This window comes from Anas platyrhynchos, chromosome 4, assembly GCF_047663525.1.
Source record: "Anas platyrhynchos isolate ZD024472 breed Pekin duck chromosome 4, IASCAAS_PekinDuck_T2T, whole genome shotgun sequence".
NCBI classification, from domain to species: domain Eukaryota; kingdom Metazoa; phylum Chordata; class Aves; order Anseriformes; family Anatidae; genus Anas; species Anas platyrhynchos.
This window is the reverse complement of record NC_092590.1, coordinates 69,550,009-69,564,400: the sequence shown is the minus strand read 5'-3', so window position 1 is coordinate 69,564,400 and position 14,392 is coordinate 69,550,009. Positions and strand designations below refer to the sequence as shown.

At 36.1% G+C, this 14,392-nt stretch overlaps 1 long non-coding RNA gene across 1 annotated transcript in view; it reads right to left on the bottom strand.

The window, feature by feature from the left end:
• Positions 1 to 12,436, bottom strand: part of LOC106015935 (uncharacterized) — a 45,201-nt gene extending 32,765 nt beyond the window's left edge. Inside the window, exon 1 of the long non-coding RNA XR_003497047.3 lies at positions 12,269 to 12,436. This is a non-coding gene — a long non-coding RNA (uncharacterized lncRNA). The remainder of the gene's footprint in view (positions 1 to 12,268) is intronic.
• Positions 12,437 to 14,392: the final 1,956 nt, after the last annotated feature.

Sequence of the window (14,392 nt, the reverse complement as noted above, 5' to 3'; positions counted from 1 at the left end):
CCCTACCCTCTTCTTCCTTTTTCCACCTTTTATTGCTGAGTGTGACATCATATGGTATGGAATATCCCTTTGGCTGGTTTAGGTCAGCTGCCCTGGTGATATTTCTTTTCTCACTTTTTTTTCCCCACCCCCTAGGAAGGTTAGAGAGAGTTCTGATGCTGTGCCAGCACTGCTCAGCAGCAGACACAACACTGGTGTGATACCACTGCTGCTCTAGCTACAAGTGCAGAGCACAGCACTGTATGGGCTGCTGTAGGGAAAGTTAACACCCCAGCCAGACCCAGTACAGAGGGAAGCAGAATCTTTCTAGCCTGATCTAAGACTCAGAGTTCTGGTTTCATTACCCCCCAGCCCCACCCCCTCACTCCCCCCTTAACCACCCTCCCCTCCCCAGGCTTTTTGATTGTTCATGAGACAAATTGGAGTGAGGCAAATTATGTGAGATTAAAAGTGGTTTGGTACAAAAGGACAACCGTTAAAGCAGTTTTTAAATACTTAGACACTTTAATCAATATTAGAGAAATATTAAATAAATTAAAATAAACGTAATTTTCTATGAGCTGATAAATGTTTTCAATATTTTAGTCACCAAAAAGGAGTAAGGAATTCAAAATGAGTGATTAAAACATTAATTCAAAAGGGTGATTAAAACAAACTTTTAGTGTCATTGTATAAGTAAATAGTGCATAAAAGAAGCTTCAAACATTAGTTTTAGATGCCTTCTGAAAGATTTAAGAACCATAGTTTTTTGTTTCAAATATTAATCTTTTATGCTCCCCAGTAGCTTTAGGACTAGCTGGAAGTAAACTGTCATAAGTTTTATTCCAATTGACTTGAATTTCTGCAATGTTCTTTTGCAATGTGGAATAATAAATGAGTATTTCTGTTTCATTAAGATGAAGAAGGTCCATCCCACAAAATAATCAGGCAGGTTGCTGTGACCGCACGGGGAAGATTACCTCCTACTCTCTCATCATTTCCTATTTAAGTTCAGAGTTGTTGGAACACAAAGTTACAGCAAATGCAGAAAATCTTCAGATAGTGGCAAACCACAATAGGTAATTGAAATGGATTGGATTTGAAATTCTAATTCCCCTGAATTATTTGCTGCTTACACCTATTTTATTTAAACTTGAGGCACTTATACTCTCTTCAGTTCTCCTAGCAAATCAATGTAGACACCTGTTCTTTATATTCTACTGAACAGCAGACAGTAAATATGTGGAGCAAACATTTTGGTGGATTATATAGGTCAATATATTTTGAATTCTGCGATATGATGTGGAATCATAGCAACAGGCATTAGATTAAGAAAGATGCAGTGAGTATGCCTTATGCATTTATGATTAATTCTAGATATCTGTTCATTCTGTTAAGTAATGAAAACCAAATATTTCTTAACTGATTTACAGATGCCATAGCTGGACACTTCTTTTACCTTTTAAATTCTTAAATCAAGTAGACTACTAGAGCTAATGTTCAAAGCCAACACAGAATCACACACTGTAGCTTAAATGTTTATCAGCTTTGTCATTAGAGCTGTTCAGTGATCTGATTGTCTTTTTAACCCTTTTGCCACAAAAAAAAAAAAAAAAAAAAAAAAACCATACAATTTCCCACCCATCATTTATACAGATCAGACAGACAGGATATCAATACAAAGCCTAATTGGACGAGACAAATTGCATGTCAGACCTGCTGACCTTTTCAGAGTTACCTTTGTAATCTAATGTTCCTGCTAGCATTTTCATCTTCATAAATACCAAGACCTACAAAACTAATGAAAAACATCCTGTAAATCAAGGAAATCTGCCTTTCAATCTGGTGGAATTCAGGTTTGAGACAAAACAGTGTAGCACCAAAATACATATATTAAAAGCAGTGTTACTAGCAAATCTGTGGTCGTATAGAACTCATTTATCAGCAGCTGTTTCTTCCTTTGTAAGCATCTGCTTATATCTTTTTCTGTAAGTAGTTCGAGCCAGCTAATTGGAAGTGATCATAACATAACAATTATGGACAGCTGTCAAGAAAGTTATAATTAGCTCAAGATGAGGAATGGGGTTAAGCATATCTGAGGTACCTAGCTAAGCTAGTGAGGTTCCCTTCATGTTGAATTGAACTCTGCTTCAATTTGATAAGGTCTCAGGTTTATCCCCATGAAAAATAGGATTGTGTTTTGTTTTAAATTTTATGAAAATAAAATTATCTGTTCAGTTCTTAAATAACACATATATATATGTGTTATTTATATTATATATGTTATTTATATTTTATATATAATATAAAATAAATATATTATATTTATATTATATATGTATGTACATATACACATATACACATATATATACACATATATATATGTGTATATGTACATACACACACACACACATATATATATATTATATATATGTACATATACACACATACACATACTTTGGCCTAAAAGCATAACCCTTGTGGAAGACTATTTGTAAGTATGTGTTTAAAAAGAGACAGAGAAAAGGAAGCTGGACAAGTAGTAGTTCAGAAGTATCTGGCCATTCACTGTTTATGGTTTGAGACCATTGAGGGAATCAAATTCTAATATACGAAATATTACCTGGGGAAATCAACTGAATTACTTTTTTTTTTCAGAATGCACAAAATAAGGTAGAAATCACATTCTAGAAATCAGAATGCATTTACATTGTGGAAGAATAACTGCTAGATTTTTTCTGTGATTCTGTGAAAAATTGCATTCTGGTAAGTTTTTTATGCTCTTCTGTTTGCTTAATAGTATACAGGTTGTCAATTAAAATCAAACTCTACTCAGAGTCATGCACACATAAATAATCAACTCACTGCTGTTTGGTAACATGAGTCTAGTAGTCTGCATCAGCCCAGCAGGCATTCGTGCTCTCTGAAATACTCTGCCCAGCAAACCTGCCAGCCTTTTCCTGGAACTCAGTCCCAACAGAAGGTGAACAGAGAACTCCTCTTCAGATTGTTATCTTGTCCTGGTAATGCTTCTGTTGTGACTATCAACAAGGAGTTTCTTATGAAGCGTAATTAACAATGCCTCTGCTGCCATGCTGCTAGATCCCTGATACTGAAGCTGAGCAGCTTTTCCTACCACATGGGTAAAACAAATCCATCTTTGCATAGCTTTTGATATTAATGTAATTTGTAGAATTTGATATCCTAGATAGCAATACAAGTAACAGATACATCTCAGCTGGATCTTGTTTGAAAGAGCTCTAAGTGGGAAGAACAGGTAGAGAAGCAAGCAGCATTTTCTTGATCTCATAAGAAAATTAAAAGATTTGTCTGAAAAAAAAAAAAAAAACATACTGAAGTAGACTTCTTGAAATTAATAACAATATTAAACTCATTGCAGGCCTCAACTGTATCTGTGTGCATCTGTCAGGCACATAGCATACATATTGTTTTCGTAAATTGTGGGAAAATTGTTCCAGTGCACACTACCTAGGCTTACAGCTTAAATTATGTTTCAGTTTATTTGTCACAAAAAAAAATATGAAAAAATAACATCAATTATATATTCATGAAAGAACTAATTATCTATAATAATGTCTTGTCAAATACACAGCAGTTAATTATTTAATTGATTTCTTCTCTTTGATGCAAATAAGCAAGCCAATTTCCAGCAAGTAACCATTTATCTGTACAATAATTAATTCAGAGTGAGGTTTTGGAAAGAGTTCAGTAGAAGTCTAGTGATGCTACTGAAAATTGCTTTTGAACTATGCAAGGTAAATGTTCATTTCCTCAAAGTCTGAGCACCAAGATTTGAATCAAAATTGACGGTGAGTAACTTGCACTTCTGAGTGATCTTACAGGCTAGATTTGTTTGAGGTCAGTAAAGATAACACTGCATATATCCCCTGAAACACTTTATGTAAAACACCAAAGAGCCCCCTTATATTTGCTTCCATTCTCACTGGAACACAGTAGAGAAGCAGGGTACAGGTCACCTGGGGCTGTTGCATTATAGTTTATTCCTCAGGCAAACACTTCTTAGTAACAAGACAAAAGCTTGAAAGCAGAGTTGTTTTGTTCAGCAATCTGTAGAATCCTTGAAGTTCTTACATGTGTCCAGGCTCTTCAGGTGCTGAAACAGCTTGGTGCCAAATTTTCAGCTTGTTTTGCATCTCTTCAAAGTACAAATTCAATGGCTAAAGGGCATAAGTATAAATTGTTTCAGAAAGAGCTGGTTTCTTTGAGGTTAGGTCCATCAATAATATGACAGGTGCAGACCTGGACTGAAAATTTCTTAGAGAGGCTGAACAGGAAAATGAACTTTTCTGTGTGCAGAAACACACTGCTTCTTGTAGTCTTCCCTAAGATTCTGTCGCTGTCCCTACCAGCATGACACCATTGGTCTAATCCATACTATTACAATCAAGGCTTAAACCAACATTGTTGCCCAAAGTAAGCCAAACAGCTTCACCTGTAAATCTGAACATAAATGAAAGCTTTAACTGCATAAATAAGAGAATTGGTATGAGGCAGAAGCTGCAAGATGCAATCTGGAAACCATATATGATAATGCCCCTGGTAATGGAGAGCTAATATTTATTTTTTAAATTATTATCTACATCAACTACGCCTTCTCTTGAAAAAGCCTGAACATTCATAATTTTTTCCAGAATTTGATTTTTTTTTTTTTTTTCCCACAGAAAACTCCAAATTCTATTTGATCCAAAATAGCTAGCTTCTCCTGTAGCTGGTAAATTTAACAGGGTCCTAATAGCTGTAGTTATGCTTAACTGGTAAATATTCATCATTTTGTTTAGACTAGTTTTAACTTGCAAAATATTTCAAATCTTTGAGCAGAGAGTTTGAACAGACCAAGTTACATTACTAGTTGATTAAGTGTATGTCCCCACCACCCTTCAACTTTTTTTGTAGACTTTCATAAATAATTTGTAATACATACCAAATAATTGCTTATAAGGTCATCAATAATTAATAGTCTGGTGAATCATAATACCCCTGAAACAACATTCAGGCACATGAAAATATTCACAAGATTTCTTTCAAGATCTCTTTAATTAACTAGCTTTACTCAAAACTCACTCTTGACTTGAAAGCCAAGTTCCAATCCTTAAATCAGCATCAAGTGATACATTTAAATCCCACTTGCAGAAATGAAGAATTCTGGTAATAATTCACAAGCTCGCCCATCAATTAGTATGTTGGCTTCATAGTACATGGAATTGTAGGTAAGTCAAAGAACAATTTGGCCTTACATGCATTCTGTGCAAATATGCATAAGACTTATGTCAGTTCGTGATACCCCTTATGGGATACAGCTGGCTAAGACCAATTTGTGAGGAGAAAGTCTGAAAGTCATCAAATGTGATGTACAAGTCATTGCTATGGTTTTATATAAGGAATACAATGACAGCATTCAGAAATGGGAGTATATTTCACAAACATTTTGTTCAGATAATTTTTTGCCAGGGAAAATCTGGATATCTTTTCCAGCAACATTCAATACAAGTGAACACTAGTGGGGGAGAGTCCAGGGAGTACAGAATGATAAGTCTAGAAAGTATAAGGGTTGCTGTTATGTAGCATTTGAAGAGGTAGGTTTGCTGTTATGTAGCATTAGAAAAGACAACCATTTCACTATTGAAGTAAGAAGCAGCTGTTAGAAATAAGAGAACCAACCCACTTCCCAGACAGCTGCTTTTGCTCATCAGGAATAAGCTTAAACTTGTGTGCAATTTTTCCAAGTAGTTTATGTTTGGAAACACTTATAGTGAATGTAACAAGAAAAAAATATCTCAACAATTTATGCAGATTGAATAACTGTATCTATAAACTTCTATTATCGCAATTATGCAGCCAATAAGTGATACAGACATACTTAACCTCATCTTGTATGGAGAGGGATCAAGTCTCAAGAGAATTAGAGCTAAATTATTATTAATTATTATTTTCTTCTAAACAAAATAGCTCATGAGACAAAGCAGTTCTAGAGAACAGAAATCCAACCTTTAAATTTTATTTGTTCACCTCTCCCAGTAGTTGCTTCCCTGCTTAGAAAGTGATCAATATGTTTTCCAAGATAAGCTACAGGCAGTACAGGAGAAAAATTACAAAGAAATTGATTGGCAAATCATTTCTCACCAAAAATAGGCAAGTCCAAACTATGTGATTTGGACTTAATACGCAATTACCAAAAAAAGAATGTTGAGAGGAATGAACTCTGTTTCTAAACATTCCCAACAGTTTTGTGAGCTGTATAAATCATTATGGAAAACAGCACACTGAGAACCATCTCTCTTCTCCTCCTACCCCCATCAATGTTCCAGCCAAATGAATACTCTGAGATTCTCTTTGACCTAAAGTTATATTCTAGTTACAAGACTAAAACAACAAACCACAATATTTTAAGCAAGATACAAAAGAGACCATCCTGGCATATCCATTAGCCCTGTAATTTCAAGCCTATATTTAGGTTTCTTCAGAATGAATTTGAAAAGGGAAGGGATCTGACTTCATCTCTTGTGATCTAAGTGACATTCTTAAACAAAAGTGCAAAAAAAACAAAGGAAGACACTACTACTGTTATCTATTTTGTGAAAAGCAATAAATTCCCTTCCAAGTTCAGCCCTTTGTTTCAAAGCTCATTGGGCTTTTGCTGAAATAAATGACTAAAAATGAAGTGTTAAATTTAACCAGTTTTTGTAGAACAGTCTCCTCTTGCACAGAGGTATCCTCTCCTCCTCAGTTTTTATTCAGACACCAAGAAATTTTTTATAAATCCTCATATGTCTGTATTTTTCATATTGTCCAGTTTAGTTTCACAGCTGAATTTCTTCTCTCCTTCTCATTGCATCATAGATATACAGGCTGGAATTTATGCCAGAACAAGACACTATTTTAATCAAAGAAAGACAGGAACTCAAGGGAGTTACAGAGCAGCTCTTACTATGTCTAGTTCTATTACTCTAAGCTCTTAAGTCCCATTTCCATTTTTACGCAGCTTTTCCATTGGTTCCTTGTTGGATTATATATGTCAGCTCAACTTTACTCATAAGACATCGGGGGTAAAAAGTTCCACTACTCAACTCAAACTCCTTGAGTTCACACTGACATTTAGGACCTCACCATTGAGGGCAAGAGTCATATCAGCCGCTCAAATGAAACACATTCTCTTTTGCTATTAAGAACCCTTGAAAATGTTATAGAATATATGTTATAGAATATAACATATAAATATAGAATATAAATGTTATAGAATATAACATTTTCAAAAATGTTATATATTTACTTTATATATATTTATATATAACATATAAATGTTATATATATTATATATTATTCAAGCTGGACACCTCCTCAACCACTTTAAAATCAGGAATAGAACATGCAATGAAACAAAAAAATAAAAAAAAGGGACTTGGGTTATAACAGCCATCCTGTGTTCTCATGGTAGTTTGTATATGCGATGTGTGTCTGCAAAAGCACCTCAAAGAGGGAGAAAATCCTGAAGAAAATGCTAGTCTGTGCTGCAGAGTAAGCAAGTTAATATGACAAAACATCGTTATTGTTTGAGAAAGTAAATGATATGAAGAAAATGAAGTGATGGATTCAAGATGAGATTTGACTGAGAAATCCAAATAATCTCCAACTAGTACTTGTAGGTATTTGCAGTCTTTTCATTGAGTTTTCATGCTGCTGTAGCAGTGAACCCACCTGTGAGCAATGGCAGATAAGTCTGTGTTAGTTCAGCAGCCAGTATAGTTGGGACTGGTTAGGGACTGTGGACATTCAATATCGTTTAATAAAGATGATTAATGCTTTACCTGTTCCTCATTATATTTGTTTGGCACTCACTTCAGACATTGATTTTTTCTTAATTCAGTGACTGGACAAGCCCATTACAGGCAAACATTTCACTCCTTCAACTGTCTGGTTATTTGAAGAATTGTTTTCTTTTATTTCAGAATGTCTCTTTCATGTCAGTTACAGCATTCTCATTGCTCTGTTCAAAGCTCCACTTACCACCTTCAGGCTCAACAGTGTACAAGGCCCTCCACACTCTCGTTACATAATGCCCCTCCCTGCATGCCTGTCTTTGGCAGTTTTCTAAGCTGGTTTCTCCAACCCAGGCCTTCATCAAGGTATTGAGGCCACTCCCATCAACTGTCACCTGAAGAAAGACCACAACTTTTAGCTATGTAATGTTTTATGAGAAACTTCCCTCTCTCCAGAGTTGACTTCTGCAACAGAGCTTCCACCAGGCACTGGTGGTGGCCAGTCCACATCATACTCATTCCCTGACCTTCTGTGTACTGGGACGGCTTGGTCTAGGAAGTGAGAAGGACACACGAGGAGTGGGACAGACCCAGAGGTCCTGCTGTCAAGTGGTCTACCAAGAGCATGGAGTAAGAATTGTGAGGGAGGGATGTCTGCAGCTTACACTGTAGGTGCAAAGGCTCAGGGTCAGCAGCTGTTACAGTTCTGATGGTAGCTGTCAGCAATGCAACCAGGACTTTTGAGATACAACTAAGGAAGGAGATGGCAGAAGTGCTCACCAAGCCACTTTCAATAATATATCAGCAGTCCCAGATAACTGAGGATGTCCCAGTTGATTCAAAGTTAGCAAATGTGATACCCATCTACAAGAAGGGCAGAAATGAGGATCTGGGGAATTACTGGCCTGTCATCTACCTCAGTTCCAGGAAGGTCATCAAATGGTATGAACAAGACAACCTGGTGATCAGACCCAGTCAGCATGAGTTTAAGTAAGGCAGGTCCTACCTGAAAAACCTTATCTCTTTTTAAAAGAAGATGACCTGCTGAGTGGATGAGGGAAAGGGTGTGGGTGTTATTTACTTGTACTTTAGGAGAACATTTCATATGTTTCCCAGAGCCTCCTCTTGGAGAAACTGGCTGCTCATGGCTTGGATAGATGCACTGTCTGCTAGGTTACAAACTGGCTGGGTGGCCAGGCCCAAAGGGTCATTGTGAATGGGAAGCACCACAATCTATCCCAGAAGACAGTCCCTGAAGGAAAAAAAAAAAAAAAAAAAAAAAAAAAAAAAAAGAGGGAAAAGCCTTTCTACTGACTATGCTTGGATCAGGCCTCACTATTTCAAACCACCAAGCCTGCGGAGAACCTTCACAAGACTGCTAAAATAATGAGAACAGACTGAGTGAGATTTCTGGAAGGGAAAGATATCCTTGCTGTTGTGTTCATCTCCAGAATAACAACATCAAAAACTCTTTTCATTGTAGATCCATATCCATGAGAAAAATAAAAAATTAAAAAATCTGCTAATGGTACAAAAGCCATAGCTTTCTGAGCCTCCTTTTATTGCACAGTCAAGAAATAATGGCTCCAGACCTTTGACCTTATAAAAACTGAACTTTATTCATACAGGTAGTCAATAACTTTGAAGTCAATAGCTTTACTTATATGAGTAATTCTAGACACAAGCTCAAGTGCTTATATGCCCAAGGTCTAAATTAAGACAAAGTACTTTAGCACTGAACGTAAGGTCTGAACTAAACTACAGCGCAGTGTAACTAATCATTTGTTCTACATTCGCCACCAGAGAGAGAGTTGAAGCATATCCAGTTACTCTGATTTTAGCTGCTTGTTCTTTATCCTTGAAAACCTAAGTAATGAAGAGCAACAACCTGCAGATATAATGGGATAAATTGCTCAAAGTCATGTAGGTCTATACATGGTTACATTTAAAAGGAAGTAAAAGTGTTTAAAACTGCCATTTAAAAATAACAGCTTCAAAAGACACATGCAGAACACCTGCACAATAAATAACCAGTCTGATATGCTACCGCCCAGAAAACATACCTATGATGAGAAAGGTACAGGAGGCAAAAGGAAAAAAAAAAAAAAAAAAGAGAACAAAAAAACATTTAACAATGAGTTTTCAAATGCAATCTTCAAAAAGGCAAAGATTATTACATTACATTGTAAATAGTTGAGTGCTTAGACATTTTCTCTTATAAGTGATAATCAAATATCCAGGCTATACATTTTTATTTTTTTTTCCCCAATGAAACATTTATCTCAAGGTATGCTACTTAGAAGCCATTGATGTGGTGTATCTGTTTAAGGAAATGCAGGATTGGGCCCTACCATATACAACAGGGTACCAAATACACCTGCATGAGTTCTATCAGTCAGTGGAGATAAAGTTATGCCCTTCCTTTTCTCAACTCTTTGTGAAATTTTGATCTCTTTTCTTACTCCTTAGGCAGCTACATAAGGTTCCCAGTTGTTGCAAGCAACAGGAAGCCATCTATATCCCTTCAAGTAGGGAAGAATTAAGGATGAACTCAGAACAGCCCAAATTCCTTGTAGCTCAGCTTAGCGAATTTAAGCAAGCTGAACTCCAGAAAGGTGCTATAACTTCAGCTGACCAGAAAACAACAGCTGCTCTTCGAAACCTACTTTTTCCTGCTCCGCAGTTCCAGTAGCAGGACAGTAGGGTGTGCACAGCCCAGCTACACAGCTAGGTGGTAGAGGACACAGATCTAACGTCTGGCTCAGAGGGATATATAGCCAGTCCCCTCAGCCTTACCACCCCAATGCCTTTCCTCTCTGGAACAGAATATATTTTAACTAGACTAAGATGGAACACTGCAGATATGCATTTCAGAAATCTTCCTACCATATCTAACTATGGGTCTAGGCTCACAAGCACCATCTGAGATGTCCAGAACGAGGGGCAGTACTACTTAACTTCTTTCACTGACATTGTATCATATAATTAATAAAGCATACACCACATTCACTCAGATAAGAAAGATATTTTCTAGCATGTCCTCCTGTTTTCCACATCAACATAAGAAAACAGAATTGCCCTTGCCTTTTTCTTTAGCTACTCTAAAGGTGATTCTTCTCTCTTCCACTGACATGGAATCTATTTCATCACGTTTTCTAGGAAAGTAGGCTATGCAACTGTCCCTTTTCTCTAACATTACCATACTCAAAGAGACCTCACCCACAGAAGAAAGGAAAAATTATAGCAGAACTGTCCCTTTTCTCTAACATTACCATACTCAAAGAGACCTCACCCACAGAAGAAAGGAAAAATTATAGCAGAGATTCACTCTTCCTTAATCACCAACACAGGTCATTGTACTTTTAATACATGTTTTGTTAGGTGGGGCAGACACATCAGGAATTTCATGGGTATTGCTTTACCAGTGAGGATCCAAAGCACTAGTCTCTGTCAAGTGACACATGAGTCATTACAGTCAAAAGAACTAATCAGGTTAGCATATTTTATGATGAATACATTCGATATAATTTTAAGTTTCTCTTCTAAAAATTTTATTCCCTGGAGAATGATAATTTAAGCAATTGAAGAATATGATTAAAAACATAAAATAGTTATATGATAGAATTCAAATATTCTAGGAAAAAAAAATCTTAAAGCAGGCCCAAAGATCCTTTAATAAGACCTTTGGATCATGGTTTTAGTTTACTTTTTTTCAACCCTTCTGTCTCTCTCCTGCCCCCCTATAACTGAAAGCTACTAGACATCACCAATTGTTAAACATAAAAAGCTAAGCCAAACACAGGTACTTCAGTGGAATAAAATTTGTCTTCCACATTATATACCAACACATAAAAAAATCCCCATATTAAATGGTCCATTTTAAGTACAAACCAATACTTGCCTGCAGGAAAGTCAGCCTCAGAAAACCACAATATAGGGATCCAAGTTCACTTTTTAAGTAATGAAAGGAAGAAATTGAATTATAGTATTTAAAGTACAATCACAAAAGCTTTGTCTATTATAAGTGATGGTACCAAAACCTCATTAGAAAGGATTCTGTCTTCTTTATATGACATTAATCCACATAAGTCAGAAATCTGAGATCTAATTCCTTATTAAAATAGTTGCTTTACACGGTATCTTTATGTTAGTAAAACTAAAGTAAAACTCAGGCTTCCTCAATCAACCATTCACTTGTGCTTTTACACTCTAGAGAGAATCTCTTATGTTCACCTGTCCATATTTAAGAGATGAACTTTTGCTGGGTCCTGCTGTACTTGGTTTTTCCAGATCGGCTTAGCTAGTCCAGCAAGGACTTCACATCACCTTCACATAACCTAACCTAACTTAACTCTCCCACTTTTCAACTGGGAAGGACCTTTCACGAGGAAATGCCTCATGATTTGTTTATAAATATTCTACCTTCAGCAACAGTGCAGTTAGAGGAGCTTATTTGTGCATTTCTCTTATACAGAAGAAGATAAATGTGTTACCTTTCAACAGATCTTGGATCTTGGCTCCACTTTGAGTAAAGGAGTGTCCCTAACATCTGTTATCTGTGCAGGACTTGGCAGGTATGTGGTTGTTACAATCCTGTTTTTCACAGAACTCAGGAGCAAAGCTGAGTCTGTTGCCGTGCAGCCTCACCCAAACAAGCTAACTTAATATGCTTCCCAAATGTTGGCTTCCTTCCTTCTTTCTCCATGCTTTATTTAGCTCTTGGGTTAGTTTTTTTTTTGTTTCTTTTAGTTGTGTTTTGTTGTTGTTGTTGCTTTTTCCCTCTCCCATCTTCCCTCCCCCCCCCCCTTTAAAGTTTAATTTAATTTGTTTTAACTTCCTAGTGACTGTTTAAATAGTTTCTTATTGTTCCCGTGTTGTTTTGCTAGCTGTGTGGGTTGCTGCCCAAATTTGTCTAAAATTTGTATTGCTTTCTTCCATGTTGATTGTGCTGAAGAAAGGGCAAGAAGGTTCTCTGGACGTGCTGAGAGATGTAGCTCTCTCACACCATAGAAAGAGGAACAGAGTAGGGATTAAAGTGCTTGGGGAGATGAATGGTGATAGGGTCTGATATAGAAGTATTTGCTGAATTTTCTTGTCTCTCCATTCAAACAAATTTGCAAAACCCTTAGAGGGGAGTAGTTTGGACTTCATCATATAAAGTTTATTTTAGAATTAAGCAAACATGAAGCTATTTCTATCTCTGCAGTGAATTGAACAGGGAATAAAAAAGCTAGCTCTGCAATCTTTCTCTTTTCTTGTGTTTCTAGACGGGGGTATCCTGTCAGAGTATCTTCAGCATTTTCAACAGGTAACATTAAAAATGGATTGCTAAAGCTGCTATTAAACAACTGGTGTAATAGGGCAATAGTCTGTGGTACCTTAGTAGTACCAGCAGCTACAAGTTCAAGCCACATCCCTGATTTGGGTTCTGTGCAGGAGACCTATAAAATTAAATAAATGAATATATGAATAAATAAATAAGTAAATTCTACTTAGTGATGTGAGCTTTTCTGAGATGCCTGCCAGGAGGACATAACTGAATAGATAAATACAAGTCATTAAAATACTGAAATAAATTAATAATGATAACAATTAAAAAAGAATTTATTTAAAAAACAAACAAACAAACAAAAAAATGAGTACTTAGATTAAGCATGAGCTTAGCTGGGGAGGCAGTGACTAGTACTGGGGCTGGATGGTATGGGTGCTGGACAGGGGTAGGTTTCTCACTTCATTCCAAAAACCATGACAACCAATGAATGTTTCTCAAAACTGAATATTAAATCCCTAAGGTCCTCCCACATTTTAACTCCTTCCCAGTTTCAGGAATCTATCTTTAAACAGACACTTCATCAAGCTTAAATTTCACTAAGCAGAAATTTAACATATCGGGAAGTGCTGTGTTGAATTAGAGCCTTTATACCTCACCAGCTAAGGACTGCTGATGTACCAAAACACTCGAGAGCTTTCTGAGTTAACAGCAGATACTTTGTAAATCATGTACTTCCCTTGTTGCTTCTTGAGTCTAAGTAATATATTTGTTAATATACTTTTCCATATCTAGTCTCTTATATCTATAGAACTCCTGGATTTTACAAGGAATTTGCTGCCCTCTATTGATCATTTATATTAAAAAATGACACATGAAACAATTTTGTCTTCACGAACCTTGCTAAGGGCATGTATAGTTTGGATATTTATTTCTTAAGCTTTTAATCATTATACTGTAACTCTTGTAATGGTGTGTATCTTGTATTTTGATAATACTGGCTAAAGAGGATACAGATATTGTCATTGTGAAAAGCTTGAAGCTAAAAGCACACCTACTACTTGTTAATATGTCTTTATATAAAGCAATTTAAAGGGGGTATGTGTTTGTAGACAATGTATTATGTTATTTATGATATCTGTGTAATGTTTCATATAATTGCACTCTGTTCATACAGGGGCTTATGTAAGGCAAATCACAAATAACATTGTTTTGAATAACACTGCATGGTTTTATCATATTGAAAAGCACATATGAATGAAGTCACCACTGGAGTTTTCTTTTCATGAATTGGGAAGAAAAATTATTCAACTAAAAGTTTCTTAGCAATGAGTTAAGAATATAATAC